The sequence below is a fragment of the Molothrus ater genome, chromosome 11 (genome assembly GCF_012460135.2).
Source record: "Molothrus ater isolate BHLD 08-10-18 breed brown headed cowbird chromosome 11, BPBGC_Mater_1.1, whole genome shotgun sequence".
Classification (NCBI taxonomy): Eukaryota; Metazoa; Chordata; class Aves; order Passeriformes; family Icteridae; genus Molothrus; species Molothrus ater.
Genome location: NC_050488.2, coordinates 8,236,446 through 8,257,233, shown reverse-complemented (window position 1 = coordinate 8,257,233; position 20,788 = coordinate 8,236,446). Strand labels below are relative to the sequence as shown.

The 20,788-nt window shown below is 41.7% G+C and overlaps 1 protein-coding gene across 13 annotated transcripts in view; it reads left to right on the top strand.

Annotated features, from left to right (window-relative positions):
* The window catches only part of ERC2 (ELKS/RAB6-interacting/CAST family member 2), a 407,210-nt gene extending 399,840 nt beyond the window's left edge, over positions 1 to 7,370 (top strand). For all 13 annotated transcript variants that reach the window (XR_004981048.2, XR_004981047.2, XR_004981046.2 and 10 more), the window contains one exon: positions 4,365 to 7,370. The gene's annotated coding sequence lies outside the window, so the exon portion shown is untranslated. The remainder of the gene's footprint in view (positions 1 to 4,364) is intronic.
* Positions 7,371 to 20,788: the final 13,418 nt, after the last annotated feature.

Below are 20,788 nucleotides of genomic sequence, written 5' to 3'. Positions count from 1 at the left end.
ATTGTATGGCAAAACTTTGGTAATTATAACTAGATCTAAACAAGAAAGACTAACATCAGTTTTGACAACAAACAAAACCAGTTTTTGTTCTATCGGTTCTGTTTAAGAGATTCCAATTTCAAACCAAACACAACTTGTGGTTATTCTGTCAGATATTTATATAGCCACTGGGGCGCCATAGTTATGCACCGCATACATCATTGTATTTTTAAAATGTACTTAATGAACATTTTTTCTTTTCTGGTAACTACTTCATTGCCTTAAATGAATGCATTCCAATAGAATTTGTAACAAATGAGCACTTTGTGTTTGCATTAATGCCAAACACGTTTAACAAATTTTTAACAAGGAACACTGGCAAAAAGCCAAACTCCTAGAGGGACACTGAAGGAATGCTATAAATTTAAACTAGATTTTACCTTTTCACTCTGCTCAACAAGTGTCTTAGGTGTCTTTGGCATCTCAGCATTGAAAATTTTCTACGTAGATTGGATACAAATTTATGCCTTAATTATTTTTCTTCTTGGCCCTCCTCACTAGAGATTTCCATGTCGATATAACAGGCTTTAACAGGTTACTGTATTCTTTAGAAAGTGAGAGGTGGGTTTTCTTTCTTTCCTCAAGAGTTAGGCCAGGAGGAAGTAGCAAAACCAGCATTTATTGTTGGGCTGTAGTGACAGGGAGGTTCAAACAGCACATGTCGTGCCATTGTCACATCCTGTGTTAAGGGACCTCTGCAGCGGCGAGCCCTGCAGCAGATCTGTGCTACCCAGTTTTGTTGCTTGTGCTGAGTGGCAAATATCTGGGCTGTGATTGTGTTTGCAACTGCACTTCAGGGGCAGGGAAAGCAGCCCACAGGGCTCCCCCTGGCCCCAGCTCTGAGCTCACACAGAAGCCACGAACAGATTTTTGGCTGAATCAAACTTCTGGGGGGTTTTTCAGGTTGTTAAGTTATGCCCACATGGTACATGTCAGAACAGACCTTGGGAATCACCTACTCTGTAATACATGTTCGTATTAAAAGTGTTACAAGTAGCTCCACAAACCACATGCTTGCTCTTTACTTGTAACTTAATATATTAATTTAATTTTTACTGTGTTATTTCAGTTTTAATCAAATGCAGGAACTGAAAAATAATAATACTTAGCACTCATCCAAGACTTTTTAGGTGCATTACAAACATTAAGCCTTGCAAATTCCTGTGAGGAGCCTGATGTTATGCCTGCTGTAGCAGAGAGCAAGTTAAACACAGAAAAATGATATTACTTTTTCCTTAGTCCCACAATAGACTGGCAGCAGAGGCAGAATTTAGAGTGTCAGGGCTTTTTCTTAGTTAATAGAGTCATTCTTTTCATGGTTTTGCACAAAGGTAAAAATTGAGAATGCTTTTTTTTTCTCCCTCCTATAATATACATGATGTTGTTGCAAGAGGCATAGGCAAATTCCAGGACATCACTTGAGAAAGACTTTATGAGTTATAGCCTTATTCCAGTCTCGTTACTTGTTTCCAGAAAATGAAATAATTTCCCATCATTTGTTGGTACTCTGATTGCAGTAATGATGAATGAGTCTGGAGAAGGAAACTGAGGAATTCATCCTGACAGCTTTTTCAAGGATGTCACATTATAGTGCAGAGGCCTTGTCGTAGATTAGGGAACAGAAATAGCCCTCACAGGTTTTCATTAATGATATCCTTCTCTGCTAACATTTGGTCAGATACCAGTTCCCTGCAATAAAGTATCTATTCCCTCTCTTTCTTACTCACTAATTACCATATCAGTTGTTGGCCTTTTATGTAGGTACCATGTGTAACAGGTTAGGAGAGGGCAATTTAAGCCTATGTGAATGGGTATCTGTTTTTGTATCTGGGTGCTTGTTGCAAACATTTGGAAAGCATATGGAGCATAATGGACATTAACCCAGATGTCAAAAATAGCCTGCATTTTACTACTGTTATTAAACAGTTTCCCCTTTAACCCCTTTGTGTTTACCCACCCTCTCCAGCTTGTTTCTGCAAATCACTGCTGAGAGGAAAGGATTGGAGGTAAAAAGTACTAATCAGGCAGGTGTCTTTATCCAAAGGAAAAACAATCTGAACAAATATTTGTGGGCTACTACACTTTTATATCTTCACATCCTTCTGCTGTTTTCATTGACTAGTATCTAATGGACTGACAGAGGTGCCAAACTCATAAGACATTAATTTCAGCTGGAGCACTGCTGAATTCAGGCCCAATGCATGTTACCAAACTTTATTTCTGTTTTAGAGGTTCAGTGACTTTTACCAAGTGCAGCATTGAAGAAACAAATATAAATTTAATTTACTCAACCTCAGTTGGTATTTGACAGCAATATCCTTTTATATATTTATTTGACTTACTTGAGAAATACTTTGCATTTCCTACCTGTGGCCAACAAGTTTTTGTTACACTTCCAATACATATATGGTTTCCTGATGAATGGATGGATTGATTAAGTGGGTGAGGTTTATTTGGGGGCTTTCATTCTGCAGTAAAACCCCAATGAAAATCTGAGGCGAAGGCTGGAGAGGGAGTGCATTTTGTGCTTTGCTGCTGTTCCTCAGATTGGACACTTTATTCTGGGTTCTTATTTTTTCCAAGCATAAAAGTGTTAATTGCAGAGGAATTTCAGCTTGGAAAATAGCAACTACATTGAAGATTTGCTGTGATTACATTGTAGTTTTAAAAACCTAGGCATTATTGTGCTGCAGTTTCTGGAATGTGCTCTCCTCATTCATTTACAGGTGTGCTTCCTCTGCCCCAGTATCTCTTTGAATGATGATTAAGAAATTCTCAGCACACAAAAGAATGGGAGCTATGCACAGTTCACCAACGTAATGCATACGCTGACTTACAGTTTTCATAAAAAGTTTGCAACGATTTTATGTGCCAGAACTAGTAACATGATCTACTTTAGGAACTCCCTGGCTTTCCAGCTCTGCAGAAGTCATTTTTAGACTGTTCAAGGGCCAGATCCAAAACTTGTTAAAATCGGTGGGAACCTTTCCATATTTCAGTGGGCTTTGGATTAATCCCTGAGTGTTCTGACCAAAAGAATTGTACCAACTGCTCACTGCAAAAGTAAAATTCATCTACATTTGTATGACATAAACTGTTATGTGTGCTTTCCAGCAAGATGTGAAGTTGAAAATAGGGATTTAGAATAATATGATAATTTATTCTGTAAACAGTGTTTCACTTTACTCACAGAATATTTTTTCTGATAAATATTAGATTCTGAATTTTTAAAAGGGAAATTTAATCAAATAGTTCTATTTAAAAAAACCCCAACTTTTCAGCTGTATACAAAACCCTAAGCATTGTATGGCAAATTATTTTTCGAAAAATGGGATGTTTTGGAAACTTTTAGGGTTACATAAATGGAATGGCAGTAATGGAGAATCCCCTGCATAATGCTTTCAAATTTTCTAGGAACAAAGTCAGTGAATAAATGAACAACTGCCCTCTAAAGGAATAATCTGATTCCTCCCACTCATCTGATATACAGATAATGTGAATAAGACCAATTCACTGCTCTCTGTTCAAGCATACCCTGCTGTTTGCTTGCAGCACAGCTAAAGTACCAACAGAAATCACTGAGGCCTCTCTCTGTAGTCCCAATCAGACAGAGTCTCATCCAAAGCTGGTGGAAGGCAGGAAGATTCTTCCCACTGGCTGAGCTGTGCTGACACCAGCTCCCTCTTGCAGTCCCCTGGGTTTCAGCAGGGCCAGCCAAGCCAGGCAGGGCACCTGTGATTAGTGGGTGTGTGGCTGAAAACCTCCTAACACATTGCTGTGTGTTCTAACTTCTGCAAATCTGAGCTTCTTGGGTCCATAAAACCTTTCTCCGCTGTTCTGCAAATTAAAGTGAGTTCAAAGTGCTTAAAATATGACAAGAAAATGGTGCTTCAATTTTGGAAGGCTGGTAGAGGTGCTGCACATTCCCACCTGCCATGGAACTGGGTGGAAATAAACCAATGGTTCCCACAGAAAAATATTTAATTTTATTAACAGCATTTCCCTTTCAAAGCTACTGTGCTTATAGACAAGATCATAAAACTCACTGTTTGCAGAATCACAAGCACAACAAAATTTGACATCTTAGGAATTTAAAATATTTCCCATGTAGGGGGAGGCGTGTCATACAAATTAGCAATAAAACTAATTGCCACCCTATGAACATAAGTGGGTTCAAATTGAATTTAAATGCCTTACTTAATCCTCAGCCCCTAGAAAAGCATTATCTCCACTCATATGTATGAGAATCTTGATTAGATGAGAACTAGGATGCTGTGGATGCTTCAGTCATGTTGTTAATTGGAATTTTTTTTCCCTTGTTACAGTTGTCAGAGGAACTAGTGAAAAAGGAAGAAAAAACTGTAGCACTGGAAGGTAACAATGATAATCTATTGCATTGGATCTCCAAACATGACCATGATATCCTGGAGAAGATCACAGATGCAGAAAATGAATGTTAAGGTTGATATCTAATGAAATGCTGCATTAATTAGCATTTTCTCCATTATTTCTTGTAGTCTATTGTGAAATTAGATACTTTGGAAAGTAATGAAGGAGACTCAAGCAGAAATTATAACAGCTTCATTTCTGTCTTTAATGGGTCTTGTGAGTTACTGTTTTTACAAAGAAACCATCTGTTCAGAATATAGTTGTTTCATGAAGTTCAGTTAAACAGGTTATTTAGCAAAGTTTTGGTAAATTAATATTGATTTTAATAGGTAATTCAGATTCCCTAGATGTGGCATCTGCATTTGCTGATTTTACCTAGTCTATTCTAAAGTATCACTTCTATTGCACTAGATTATCAAAGAGGTATTAGTAAAATGCTATATAAGGGTGTTGGCATTAACTTTACCCCCAGTTAGATACAGGCTTTTCCAAAAAATAAAAACAAGCCTTTACCCTCCTCTGTTTTCTTTTCTCTGCTGATAAAATAACATAAATTAAAAACAAACCAAAACCAAATATTGATACTATAACTGGTATTAAGCTCTGGGCCAGGTTGGAAATGAAATCAATTTTTGGTACTAATAACTGATGACAAAGCTTAGTTTTATGAAAATATGGTGTGTGTCTCTGACAATGCATAGGACATCTAATTTGAACATAAATATATGATTATATACAAGATGTATCTATTCCTGGATGGTAAAAGCTTGAAGTGTATATAAATACATATGTGTGTGTATATATGGACATGTACACAAGGATGTATCAACCTTTTACCATCCAAATGCATACATGTTTTCAACAATAAAAGCTGGGACTCTTAAAGAAACAAACAAAAACAAAAATAAAGATAAGAATTGCTGTGAATGCAGTATATGCACTAGGTCTCCTGTAAATGTGGAACTGTTTGTTATTGTTCTCTGCATTGAAAAACAGTCTCCAACACAGACCCCAATGAATCTTAGATGTTAAAGAAAATACCAATGAACAAACAGCACTTGAAGGCTGTTTGTGTCAACAAAATGTGTCTAGTAAAATAAATTTAAAGCACATGCAAGGAAAAATAGAAATGTGAAATCATTCCATTCAGTGAGAGACTCTTAACTGACAGTCAGATCTCTACCACTTCTCAAGGAGAGGTTCCTTCTGACTCCACAAACATTTTCAGTCAGTCTGGCAAACATGTGCAAATGTTTGGCTGTTTTGTTGAGGCATCTTTTTGTCCATGGAAGAAATGCTTCCATGCTGATGGCAGTGGAAATAGAATATCTGCATTTTTAAAGGACAAACAATAAATTTAAGCATGGGTGGCCTTAATCCTTAGTAGTTTTTCTTTGCTGCTGTTAAAAAAAAAGAAAAAAAAAAGAAAAAAAAAAAGAAATCTAAATGGATACTCCTAAAGTCTTGCACTGAATTTAGAAAAATTATTTTTTGAACCTCTGGTGCGATTAACCCTAAACATCCTACATGAGCCATACATAGTAATCCCCTGAAAATTATTGTCTAGAAATGATATTTTATTTATTTGTACCATGATTCTCGGTGCAATCAAGGAGCAATTTATTTGAGCAGGAGTCCTGCTGGATGTGACTGTCTTCAGTAAATAGAATAAAATGTATAGAATTAGCATAGCGTAGATAATCCCAATTTCATTCATGTTTAAAAAGTTTGTCCTTTAACTATCAACGGCATTTTAGATCTTTGTTTTTGAAACAGCAAAGCTTTTGGGAGTATATTTAGCACATATGACAAATGTTGCACTTGGAAACTCAGACAACAAAACAGGTTTCTGATGACAGATTTGTTGTCGCAGTAGGGGACAATCGTCTGTGTCTCTTACAATCAGGTCTTTACCTTAACTCTGCAACCGAATACTTGAAGTAGGATATAAACTAGGGGGAAATAGGGTCACAGATACAAAGCTGTATAGTTAGATATTTATATGTATGTGCCAATTTTGTCACAGATATTATTTTAGGGGCATTTTTGCTCCACTCATGTTGGTATGAGTATTGATCTAAACTTTTATCAGGGCCTAAAAGTTAGCCCCTAAAGAGGAAAATTTTGTCTAACATTGATTTTTTTTCTTCTTGCTTTGTTTTTGTTGGTTTTTTTCCCTCCTTCTTTTCATTTCATGTGACATTCTATGATGTTTGGAGAAAATCTTTTCATATCCTAAAATAGAATCTCGGGGTTTACAATAAACACTGTGATGTTGGAAAATATTTTATTTGAGCAATGTTTGGTAGATTTTTTTCCCCCCCTCCTCTGAGTGTAATGGAGCAAACCAACTTTTGCTTAACATTTAAGATAATGGTTATTATTTTAATGTGAGATCAGTCTTATACTGCACATTCTTTCTTTCATTTAAATGTACAGTATGAATTTTGTATTTAATGAATTTTGTGTATCCAGTATGCACGTACCTGCACATTGACTTTCATTTGAAAGTGGGTTTCAATTTCCTTTTTAAACAGTGTTTATGAAAAGACCTCAGATGTGTTGACACAAACTATATCCGCAATGTTTCTTTTGTGTGTGTAGGGTGACGTTTGAATGTGATGTTCTGCAGCAATGGGTCAGTATCCCCTATTTACCTTAGATCCTCATTTGATAGTGCTTCTTGTAATAATTTTTTCAAGTGAGTGGCATGTTCTGGATTGTGATATTGATATATGGTTAAGGACATTGATATGAAACTAAGGAATTCCTAGAAATTACCAGTGGGCATGTATTAGACAGTCATTGTAATTTAATGTCTTGTAGAAGTGTAAAGTACCAAGGTATTTAGAGTTCATAACATTGTTATCATGTGTATGGGAAGTATTTAGTGTTGATCAGCTTGTTTATTTTCATCAAATAAACTTTGTTTCTTTCTGAAATCAGTGTTGTGTCATTAAAAGCAGGTTTAATGACGGTAGGAAAATGTGTGAGAGATGTTTTCCACATGGTAAATCTATCACACTCCTTATTTCTCTAATTGCTACCATTCAAAGTAATTTATCTTCCTGTTGTTACTATCACATAAACTGTTTAAGAAAGCATAAAAAGGAAAATGTCTCGTAGGCCCCACTCCCAGCAATGCTTATGAGCAACTTTACTAAAGTGAGGAACCATTTTCTGGATGGGGCTCTTACAGAGCAATATGCTTTTGAGTGGGTTTCTAAAACATAATATTCTTGTGTGACCCCGTGTAATTGCATAGAAAATTACATTTTGTTTATGTGCTTTACTGACCAAAAGCCATAAGGTGTGAAATTCTCTGCACAGTCAGCTCCTTTTTCAGCTGCCTGGTAAGTGGTTCCCCGTTTCCATTATGTTCACTTTTTTTAGAAAAGGAACTTTTGTTGACCAGGAATTTCTTACCTCATAGAAGTCCCTGGACCAGCTCAGGGCACACACAGCAGGAGAATAAAAGGTAAGTAAGTATGCATTTTACTTAGCTTATTTAAACCACACAGTCTCTTAGTTTTAAGCTCTGTTTCTTTACCTATAAATTAGTTTTCTTTCGTAAGAGACTACTATGCACTAACATAGGATATTAAGTTTCACTTTTAACTACAGCTAAATATACATTTACTGTGTATTCTATTTATGCCTGCTTAGCTTTGAGCTGCAATGGTACAAATTGATTAGCAGTAGCTTCTATCTTCTTTCCAGACCTGCACAATTATTTGGTGCAGCTTGTTCTGTGTTCTGCTGGTGTCTGTATCAGCGTGCTGCCCATCCCATTGGAGACATATTTTTTACTCTTATTTTCAGTACTGATCACTTTAAAGGCAGCTCCTGCTTCCCCACCTGGTGACAAGGACAGCACGTGCCAATGTGTCTTACTGAGGAGCTGGAGGGGACCACAGTGGCTTTGGGGAAACTGTCAAAGGCCCTTACAGCCTATTTTCTGTAAGATGGTTTTCAGTAAGCATCTTTCCTCTGTAAAAAGCAGCTGTGAGGGCCCCAGGGGAGGGGCAGGACCAGCATGTTTGTGTCTGTGGGTGCTGCAGAGGTGGGGAGCTCCCCAGAGGGCAACTCTGGGTGCAGGAGCATCCACACTAATGTTGAAGTTTGAGTTCATACAGTCAAGAGCTCCTCCAGCTCTGAGAGAGCCTGATTAAGGATCTGATTAAGGATTAAGGCTTTTCTGAGCTTGAGGTTGCCTCCTCAGAGAGGCTGTTTGTTCACTTGAGCCAGAGTAGCTCCAGGTTTGAGCAAGCTGAAGTATAAGCAGTGGGAGACACTCAGGGGATGAAGCTGTGTCAGCTTGCATTTCAAGCCAACATCTCAATTAAGACACATTTTGAGAGTCCCAAAAGCTTCATGCCAGTAGGAGTTGGACAAAGCTGAACTCCTACTGCATCCCAGGTTGTTCACACTGTGCTCAAGGTCCAGGATTTGTTCCTGGAAGAGCCTCACTCACCAGCACACACTGGGTCTGCCCCGTGCAGAAACCTGTCAGGAAGTACAGAACAGAGTGGCAAAGAAGGGTGTGTCACCTGTTGATATTCCTTGTCCAAAGCATGAAACTTTTAATAACCAAAGTATTAAATCATTCTACATAAGCCAAGTGAGCTCTAGGTAAGTAATGCATTTCCCATTATGAAGCCAGTGGGAGCTCTGCACGGTGCCAGGGCATGATTTGACCCTGACAGATTGAAAAGTACAGCTGATGAGGGGCTGCAGTGCAGACTTTCCTCCTGTGAGATTACTGTGATGTTATTTCATGCTCATAACTTTCCAAATAAGATATCTCTTTTTCAAATGCACCTTTTCAAACAAGAGGCAACCTCTGCCTTCATCAGGAAGAGCCCAGGTACATTGTTTCAGCTTTCGTATGAGGCTGCAGGCACTGGTGCACTAGAAGCCCACCCTTGATGGATGCAGTTGCAGAATCAAGGACTAATTTTGTTTGGGTTTGCATTCCTTCCCCTCTTTGCCCTTGAAAGTGACTCTTCCTTCAGAATGAGACAGTTCTAACCCCAAATCTCCACAAATGCAGGGGAAGAGCAGGCACAATGCCAGTGCATCCTAAAGACAATGCCTTGTATCCCTTTGAAACATGCGCTCGAATTTGTGTTACAGACAGTTGTCTATTCCCACGAAGCTCTGAGTCTCAGGACTAACAGGAGAACTTTGAACTCATCCAGTTTCAAATGGAGGCCAGTGTCCAACTTTCAAAGGGCTGTGCTTTTGGTGCTCACCCCAGCAAGGCCAGGAGACAGCAGATGTTCTGGCAGCTGCAGCTGCCGTGCACTCGGGGAGCTGGGGCTGGAGGAGAGCAGCCAAGCTCCCTCCAGATGGAGCAGACAGGGAAGAGGCGAGTGGGAGGCTGCTCAAGGAAGTCAGATAGCTCCAGATAGCACTGGACTGATGATATGTGGCTCCAGAGCACCTAACCAGCTTGGCAGAGGCTGCACAAGAGAAATCAGCACCAATGCACAGCTAACCTGGGCTCAGTGAGAAGCCTTCTTGCCGTGGGAAAATCGATAGGGAGGAAATATCTGTGCAGAGCACATGATAATGGAGCATGGTAACTACTTTTTATTTGAATGTAATTTGGACAAATGCATTACTCATAAGTGAGTTATCCAGGGCTTGCCAAATATGTGGTTAAACAGTTATTATAGCAAATTACACCATCATCTAAACACCTCTGTTTTGGCTCTTAGTAGTCTCCTTTTGCAATGAAGTTGTATTTTTTTCTCTTGATTGTTGTCTAATATTGCTGCTTTACTGTTTTGGTTACCATAGAAATAAATAATGACACAAACAACAACATGCATAAAAGTGAGTAAGGGCATTTTCTGAATTTCACAAGTAGAACACCCTTGTTAATGAAGATCTCTATGGCTGCATAGTTCTTAACATAGTTCTCATGTCTATTGATTCATGTCCTCATGTGCATTTTATTATGGGCTTTATATTTAATTTTAAACTTCCAAAAATAAAGAAAAACAGCTGAAGTACTTTTTTTTTTTTTAATGGCCAGATTTTGGTTAGAGGTTAACACAGGCCAAAAGAGAACACAGCTCTGCCCCCAAGCTCTTGCAGTTTTGTTTTGTTTTAATAAAAAATCCTTATTACAATCCACAAAGGGTCACAAAAATGCAGCCATTACAGACCAGGCATATTCCTTGTGCAGCTCTCCTGCCCTCTGCACCTTCTCCAGGCTCAGATCAACCAAATGTGTGAAGGCAGGACTGTTGTCAGTCATGATAAGCGTGTGCATTAAGGGGCTAATCCAAACTTTACTGAAGTGAAATGAAAGTCCATTGATTAAAAGTAAATTTCTGATTGTAACCCACTTTCTTCTTTCTGAAGCAATTGTGTACATTTACAGGAGCATGGGGCCAAACTGTTTCCTCTATATATCAAAATTCCAGCTAAATGTAAGTCAGATGAACAGACTGCCTGACTTTTTGAATGCTTTGTGATAAGAAAATAGATCTTAGGTCTCATTACTGAAGTTCATTTACAGTGTATTTTGTCTATAGTTGTCCTGTGTATCTAGACCAGCACTTAACTCCTACCAACTCTTAACACAATCTTTCCTTGTGGTGTCTTCACATTATGATCACTTATCTCATTGCATTTGTTTCAATTTAACAAATATTATTCAGTCCATTGGTTACTTTGGTATTGCTAAAGGTAGGTCTGCTATTGACTAGAGGAGTGAAATGCATTTTTTTAGGAGTCCATTTTCTAAAACAAATTAAATTCTGAGCAATCTTCAGGAGAAAGAAGAGGCAACCCCCCCCCCCCCCCTCCAAAATTATCAACTCCCAGGACTGTCCATGTAGTTTCTAGAGGATTTGTTCCAATTCTGATGCCATTCACCATGTCAGAGTTGTTCTCTCTGAAGTTAAACACCCAGTCTCTGTATCTGAAAGCTGGAGGTTGTAAATCTCCCCTGTGAATGTTGCCCATGACAGGGAAGGAAAGACTTGCATAATTACCACTTGTACTTCCTCAGAGAACATGAGCTCAAGTCTAAAGCAAGGAGTTTGGTCAATAAAACATCAGAGTCTGAAAACTACAGGAAAAGACCTGTCCAGCTCATATGATAAGAATTTTTTTCTTGGTTAAAAGAAAATTAATATTTCAGAGGAAGCCTCTTCCTCAGACCTGATTATTTTTCAGATATTTTTAATTTTTCTTCAAGTTTACCATCAGTTAATGCAATTCATAGCTAAAAAAACTGAAATATCTTACAATCTTCCTTCTCTGTGAAGCATAGCACACTGGATATAGTTATTCTGCTAAAATACAGAGAACCATTTCCTAAGCTGGCTATAAATGTTATTATATTCAGTAGTGTCTGTGAAGCAGGTTACAAGTTTAAAATCAGGAAGCAGGAGAGGCACCTTGTTCCCACGCTACTGAAGTCAGAAGGAATTACCCTCAGTCCTTCTCCAGTGAGTGAGGGATATCAGTGTTGGTATTTGGGGCTATAATTGGTCAGATAGCTTACAGAAGAATACAAGTACTCATGTGAGCAAATTTTTACAGGACTTAGAGCCTGAAATCAATTATAAATGCATTTGGGTTAATGTGAATGCTCGTGGTCAAACTGGTACCTCTTCACAGCAATCCTTGTCCACATCTGTTCCTTACATAGGGAAAGGGAAAGATTTGGGTTAAAATGTTTATGCATTGCTGCTCTTCTCCAATGCTTTTTCTACTTCCTGTGCTGCTTTGCACATTTTTTAGCTCTAAATTCCCTCACACAGAAGTTCCAGATGCAGTCTTTGAAAACTTCTTCATGAAGGAGCCCTGTGATTGTTCAGCTGCTTTGCCATCTTCTCTGGGGGTGCACAGAGAACTTGGCATGGGGCACCTAAGGTAAGACAGGCTGAAATTAAACACAAGCTTCAGACTTGGATCACCCATGTGTCCTGTGCAGTGTGAAATACACCCTTCTCCCTTTGATTGCTGTGGGATTTGAATACAATCAGCATCTGGCACAACAGAGACTGAAATACAAAAAAAAAAAAAATTCTAAAACTTTCTTGATATATATTATGTTGCCATCATTAGTGTACCAAGGAATCAGGTAAACCAGGAAATATCAAAATTGGTTGTTTAGAAATGTTTTTTCAGAATTCATCTGTCTAGTCTGGCTCAATTATTTTTCCCTCTCAAATCTGAAATTCCAAATACAAATTGTGACGCATGTACATTTGGTAAACTCTGAGGGATTAGAGAGAAATTGCATTAGGGGGGCATTTTCTGCAACTGGTTTCTTTGGCCTTGCTACCAGAGCAAGTTTGGAGAAGAATTTAGATTACTTACCAACACAGAGACTAAACTGCAGCCTGAAAATAAAGTAAATGTATTTGAGTTGAGTAATTCATATGAAAGGAATGGTGCCTTGATGTGTGATAGCCCAGTACTTCCAGGAAGGTCAAGCACCAGAGGAATAGGACAAATTTAAAAAATCAGATGTTTTTATTTTTCTAAATTTCTTCCTATTTGCATATTCATTTCAAAGTCACTGCCTAAGACTGTATTATAAACAAAATGGCAATTGAAGAGATAGTTTTGATGTGATGCACATCCTACTTGCACCGCAGGAATGAAGATGAAAAGGACATTTCTTTTGAGTGCCACATCTTAGTACAGTTTTGTAATTATGCTACACAGACAATATTAACAATTCTTATTAAATACAGGATATCATCTTGAAATGAATACCAGACTTTTAGGAAGGGCTTTGTAACAAACATTTCAAAAATCTGATTTTACTTTGAGTTAGCTTTCAAAATCCAGTCCAGATATATGTAAAGAATATAGAACGTAAATATATTTTCTAAAGTACTACAGTATGTGAAATTTATAAATTGTTACATGCTTTCCTTTCCTAAAGCAGCTGGGTGAAGCTTAGTCTCAGATCAGATAGAATCTTTTAGATAAATCATTTATGACTAGATGACTTCTTATCCAAAAGTCAAATATGTGATCATTTACAGAGGTCACTGCCTGTATTCTGCTCTGTGTTCCATAATCAGCTGAAATAAACCCCAAAAGTCCCTCCTGAATATATGCTCACAGGGTCACAGTATAATAAAATACTGCTCAAATTGTGCTTCAGACAAGGAATGCTTTCCCCAAAAGTGCTCTGCTCTCAGGGACAGGACTGTCAATATGCATTGCAGTGCAAATGGCAAGTATAAAGTCCAGCATTTGGAAGGGGAGTGCCCTGCCCATTTAGTGGCAAAAAGCCCTGCTGTGACACACATTTAACTATTTAAGTGACTTTTACAATGTATATTCTATACTCTCTTACAGAGTCTAGCTGGGACTTACAACTAAGGCACCTTTTTGACACAGAGGAAAATACAAATACACAAAGAAAATACTGAAAATCTTGGGAATATTTTCTGAACAAATACAAGCTGATGCTGTGGGATAGTGAAGAAATGCTATCAGATTCTATGGAAATATGTCAGAATATCTTACCCATGATAATGCAGCCTCCACAGTAACATCATAACCATATTGTCAAAAAAAAAAAGGTGGTAGAAATACACCTAACTGATCATGAGAATGGAATAGATGTGCTGTATAAAACCTTACAGAAAGGAATGAGGTTTGGCTTTCCTCTGAAGTTCACTACAAGCAGCAGAGGATCAATCAGTACATCCACCTCTGCTCTGGGTAAGCTCCCCTGTATGCCTCAGATAATCTGGAAGGAAGCGTTTCATGAAAATATTGGCAAAACAACTGACTAAATAAGGAAAAAATGCAAAATTGGCAACCTGTAATAAAGACTATTAGATAAACTGAAGTGCAATGACTATTATCAAGCAATTAAGTGGCTACTCCTGTAGCTGTTCCTTTGCTTGGCTGCTTTGTTGAAAGTGATATCATGGAGTCACCACTCTGCTTTGAATTACAGGTTATTACTGGCTGGGTGGAAGAAATGCTGCCACCAGGACAGGTGCCAGCAAGGCAGGGCTGGGCAATTACCATCACACTGGGCAGTAATGAGTACCTGTCATGCTCTCCCAGAAGCAAAATACAGCTACTTGATGAAAATGCTTACAGGGTTCTGTGGCATTATAAAGGACAGAAGATCATCTTCCATCCCCATGGGACTGTCAGCCCCAGGAGCTGCTCAGAGGGAGTTTCTCTGCCTTTGGGTGAAGAAGCAGAACAAGAGGAGTCACACACACTCAGGCTGTGACTTGGACACCTGGACCAAGAGAGCTTGGAGGGCAGTGAAGGCCTCAGCTCATCACCAGGTCCTGCCTGCAAGGACAATGCACTTTTCCCCACTGTGGTCCTTGTTTCTTCCAAGATTATACCATAAACGTATTTTGTCAGGTTGCACCTCAAAAGGTGACACTCTACAAGCTCTAAAGAGCAGAGGAGAATAAGAAGTGGTTCATAATACACCAATTTCCAAGTTACTGATTTTAGCAGAAGAACCAAGTGCCGTGTGCCCTTTCCCCCTGTTCTGTAAAGAATCTTAGTTCATATTCCTCTGCCTGGTCCCGTGTCTCTGCTGTCAGTGTATCCTTGTGTTCTTCACTGTGAGCAAACATTCACGCTGTCAGTAGCATTTTCAAAAGTCTTCATATTTTTTATTTAAATTGAGGAAAATAATGTAGAGCTGAAATAGTACCTTGATCATGAAAAGTAAAGACAATAATATCACCAGGGCAACAAGTCACAAGGTTTGCCTGATCGAGTGCTTAAAATGAAGAGCTCAAAACTAATCTTAACCTTGAATATCTTTTAAAATGAGTTTTAAATAATGTCATATTCTAAATAAACTGGAAGAATCAAGGTCAATTGACAGACTACTAAGGAGCTTGAAAGATAGGGTTAAATTCATCAGATGTTTTGCTCATGGTGCCTAGATTATTAGCTATCTTCAGAATGGTACTGGCTTTAAGCAGTCATGGACAAATATACACTGGCTTAGCTGTTATGACATATCTTTAGTCCTAAGGAAATGATGAATTAGCTAAGTACTCTTTAAGATAAGTGTCATATAGGGGCTAACCAAGATCCCTTCTCTCACTCTTAAACACACTTTACTGATGACATGTGTGTGTACATACACTAAAGAAATCCTTGGAGATATTTCAGGTGAGAGCTTCAAACAACATCCACCTACATTCCTCCTTGAGCTATGTGGAATTTGAGGATCTAATATTGCTACAATTATAAACTCCAGCCTAATCTTCTAATCTTCCCAGAGGTAAGGAGTGCTATTCAGGAGCAGGTGTGGCCCCAGGCAATGACACATGGTTGTGACCATGTCAGGAGTGGGTATCAGACTGCTCCATGCCTACAGAAAGTCTGTGGAGCCCTTTCCTCTCTTCTTCTTCCCAGTTCATGGTCTGCTCCTCTGCTGTCAGTAAAATCAATCTCCTGAGAATCCTGAGAATGAGTGCAGCACAGCAGTCACACCAACACCACCAAAATATGCCAGCAAAAAGTGGATTTAAAAGCCTCCTAAGGTAGGAGTCCTTCCTCCTAAGGCCCAAGGGGGTGTGTTCAAAGGGCAGAGATCCCAGTGTGATCCCTCACCCCTACAGCTCCTGCTGGGCTGCTCCTCCAGCCCTTTGCAGCTGCACTTGGGAACTGCAGCACAGCCCCGAGGCAGAGACCTGCATGGAGAGCAGGACTGGCTGTTCCATGGATGCAGATGGGCTCTGGAAAAGAGCCTTGTGCTGTCCTTGTCCCACTGTCTCCCATGCTGACCCCTCTGCAGCCATGGCCTTCCATGTGCCACCTCCTGTGCAGCTCTCTGGGGAGGAACCAGGACACCTGGGCTGTAGTCAGTGTGACAAAACTCCCTGCCTGGTCATCTCGGGAAAATGAAGTCTCTGTGTGCCTTTGTGTGTGTGTATTGGGCAAAGTTATGTTCAGGGCACTCAGAAGAAACATGTAAGAGCCCTCCAGAGTTTATGGGAGGTGCCTTTGGCCTCAGTGAAAGAAGGAACTGGTAGCATTAGGAGAGGGTAAGTACTCTGTTGTTAAGGAGCGGTGGTGGGATTGTTTATTTTTCCTCCCATAAACGTTTTTTTTTAAGGTCCTAATGGAAACAAAGCAAAGTATTATTCCTCTAAAAGCACTATTCTTTAAGTAAACCAGACTCACTACTTGAAACATTCCAATGACATATGGTGGCAGCAGGGGGATGGCCGAGATGTGGATGGGCGAGGTATCACTGAGATAAAGACCCACACACAGAGACAAAGGTACGAGGTGGGACAGAGGAGAAAACAGCACATGCTTCTAGGGGTGTAAATTTATCCCTTTGATAGTTACCTTCAGCAACCTTGCTGCTCCAGAGATCAAATTTAAAAATGTCAGAACCCTCCCACAGCCTCTCTAATTCCAGAGGTCCAGACACCTTTCCCAGGTCCTGCTGGCTGCAGGGGACTCATGTCCTCCTTGAACACCTCCAGACACCTTCACTGCCATCAGCACCTGCCCCTCAGCTCACTGAGCTCAGTGTGCCAGAGCCAGGGCAGGGCACAAGCTGCTGCCTGTGGCACCAGTCTGCCAGAGCAGCACTCACTGCTGAGGGGCACCAAAACACAGCCTTCCCTGCTCTTGGGAGAGGGCATTTTCTGCCCATCTTCCACCTGGCTGAGCTCATGGCAGTGGAGCCCCATGCTGCAATAGATGTTCATCCCCTTGGCATCCTGATTCAGGATAGCTTTTAGTTACTTCTGGTTTGGTTTTTTTTTTTTAATTATTTTCTCATCTCTTTATTTTCCTCCATGACTCAGCACACGTCTTGTACCTGGGCTGTGGTTTCTGCAGTGGCACTGGGGTTTATTAGACCTCATAAGAAGGAAATGGAAAGAACCCACCTGAGTTTTGCACATGAAAAATGAGTCCACAGCTGTCTCTCTCCAGCTGATAATGCAGACAAATTGGGGCTGTTTGCCATGCAGTTTATTACTAGTAATAATAAATTGCTATAGTTATCATCAATTTAAATGTAAAGCAGTAAGTTTTTTCTACAGGCTTTGCAGGTTTGGAGATTGGTGTATTCACCTGAATTTGTTACACTTCATTACCCTGTAAACTTCCCTCTCTTGCCTGCTGCCTCTTATTTGCATCTCACTGCATCTAAATTATGTCTTCATCTGGTAAAGATGAATGCTAATCTAGACTCTTATTTCTTCCTCTCTAGTGGTTTATTGCTGCTCCCAAACATGCTGGCATCTTTCAACATCATGAATTTGGGATTTGAGAGATGGGAAAGGAACAGGGTGGTGGTACATCCATACATGGAAAAACATCCATACTTTTTCTTTTTCTCTCAACTTGTCAAAGTCTGTTCAGAATTTAGGCAAGCTAGAAATACAGAATTGTCTAAAAAGAGAGTTTCAAATGCTGTTTCTTGCCTCTACTGGATGAGGATTAGGAAAATAACACTTACTGCAAGATTTGGCATAAAATTATCATCTTTGGCATTTCTTTTGTAGTTTAGCCATCTTTTGGATGACAGGGTGGTCTGTAGAAAAAAAGCAACAGCATGTTTTTGGGAAAGAAAGTACATATGTGATTTCAAGGCAGTTACATCTAAATCCCTGGGAGTTTAAAATAAAGTCATCCCTGGAGCAGATGATCTGGTGGGCAGAGAGCAGGTTACATGTTCACTGTGATGTGACATTTTTGCTCTGTCGAATGAGCATTAGGGTACAACCCTCACCTAAAAAAGCAGCTTCCCTGTAATGATACCAAAGCAGCTGCACATGGGCTGTGCCTTCACAATGGCTCAGTGTGAGATGTGTCATCATTCCCACACCATATACTCAAATTCCATCATGAGCTAAAAAGACACGTAGGAAAACACCTCCTTTCCTTGAAAGTTCTGTTTCCCAAACGGGTTCTTCATGAGGAACACCCTGCCATTGGCCAAGGTGGGAAGATGTAAATCACACAGCACCACACAGGCGTGCAAGGTTTTGATGTGACCGCTCCTTTGTTAAAATGCATTACCCTGCAGAAAAATGGCAGAACACTTTGAAAAGACCAGAAATTATTTACTTCTGCCCTACAGAGAATTGCACAGCTCTAACAGACCTAAATCTCTAAAATCCTGCAGTGCTGCTTTCTGAGGTTTTGCTGTTTAGGCATTCAACGATATCATCACATTTCTTATGACATTACTCTGAGAATTTAATTTTTTTTCTCCAGAAAACTCTTCGGTGTTGGCAGTAAAGCCAGACAGATCAACTGTCTGGTTACCTCTAGAGCTCCATCACTAACAAACCTGGAAAACAAAACCTTGGGCAGCAGGATTGCCTGTAACACTGTCAGTACTTCTCCCTCCTGCCCCCTCTAGCTTCACCCAGCTGTTTTAAATAGTGAGGAGAAATTAAAATTCTTAAAGCCTTGCAGGATGTTTGGATTTCTGCCCTTTATTTCCACTTATATGCGCCACAGCTTGAAAATTTGCCTGTGATTTATAAATTCCCTCTTCAGTTCTCTTTTTAAAGGCAGCGACTGGGAATCCCGGCAAAGAAAATGATCTGGTGTTGGCTTCCCCCACTGCCAAGCTGCTGCTCAGCCCTGCCCGTGTGGATCATCCCGGGCTTGGCGTTTTCCTGTGCCCGATGACATTATGCAATTACACGATGATAAACATCGTTCGGGAATACAAATGCGAGAGGTAAACAGCTCGGGGCTTTTTATTAGTTTATTCCAGGCGATCTTTCTTGTTTTACTGCGCAGCTCCTCCCCCTTTTACAGTTTTCTGCTATTCTTTACTAATTCTAGTGATTTGAGAAATGACCTTTAACCTGCGCAGTTTGCAGACTCCTAAAGGGGATAATTGAAATGCCACAGTAAACCAAAGGCAATAAAATATTATTTACTAGGCATAAAACTAAGGTTGGTCTTCTTAAAGAAACGAACAGCCCCCTTATTCCTTCCCCCTCCCCGGACCTGGTGCTACACCTAATTTATAAATTCCTCACCAGGCGTCCCGAGGAATGAACAGCAGCCCGGGCAGTGAGGATTCCTAATGGAAAGGCTCTTTGGATATTAGAGAGTACAGAAAGCGGCCGGGAGCGATGCTGCGGCCTCGGGCCCCGCCGGGGCGCTCAGGTGTCGCAGAGTGCGGGGCTCATCCCCTGCCCGTCGTGCCCCGAGGGGGCTCCGCTCCCGTTCCTGCCGCCCCGAGGGGCTCCGCTCCCGTTCCTGCCGCCCCGAGGGGGCTCCGCTCCCGTTCCTGCCGCCTCGAGGGGGCTCCGCTCCCGTTCCTGCCGCCCCGAGGGGCTCCGCTCCCGTTCCTGCCGCCCCGAGGGGGCTCCGCTCCCGTTCCGCGCCCCGAGGGGGCTCCGCTCCCGTTCCTGCCGCCCCGAGGGGGCTCCGTTCCCGTTCCTGCCGCCCCGAGGGGGCTCCGCTCCCGTTCCGCGCCCCGCGCTGCCGCCGCTGCCCCAGCGCCGCGCCCCTCTCGGCGGCCCCTGCAGCGCGGCTCCCCCCGGCCGGGCTCGGGGGCCCGCCAGAGCTGCAGAGGGGTTGGCCCGGGGGGCGCAGGGCCGAGGGGGAGCCGTGGCCATCGCGGCCCGTCCGGCCGGTGCCGCCCGAGCTGCGCTTACCTGGCGGGCAGCGCCCCGGCGGGGCGGACGAGCTCTTGGCTCGGGAGCAGGTGGGCAGCGGCAGCGGCTCGAGCCGGCCGGGATGTGACTTGTCCCCCATCGGCCTCCTGAAGGGATTTTGTTTGCACTGGAATGGCTTTGAGGGAGTGAATGCATTTATTGATAGCGGAGCTGTTCTCGCAGCCTGGTTGGATTTCCCAGGGCTGCTTTGATAATGTGCCCCCTCCCCCGCATCCCCTCGTGGACCCGCAGCTCCAGAGGGATACAGGGGAAACACTGCGGAGTTACGGCGTGGCTGGAGGAACGCTCCCATTTCCTGTGCTTGGGTGTACACGGGACGGGAGAGGTGCAATAAAAACCCGAGGGCTGCAGAGCAGGGAAAGAGCGGGGAGGTGCAAAGGGTCCGCGAAGCCCCTCTTCCCTGTAGCTCTCACTGGGTCTTACTTCATTTAATCCAAACAGTTTTGTCAACAACTTGCCAAATTTACAGCGCCAAAAAGCCGCTGCAGGACGAGGAACTCGTCGAGCTCGCTCGGTTCCCCCTCTGGCAGGCGGCACACGCGGCTGCCTCCGCGCCTCGGAGCATGCGACAAGCAGGGCTCGTCCCCGGCCGCCGGCAGGGACGCTGGGCAGCCGCTCGGCACGGCCATGTGCGCCGCACATTGTGTGCACATGTGTGCGAGGGGGAGCGCCGCGGGGCCGGCCCGGCACAGCCCGGGTGTGTGCAG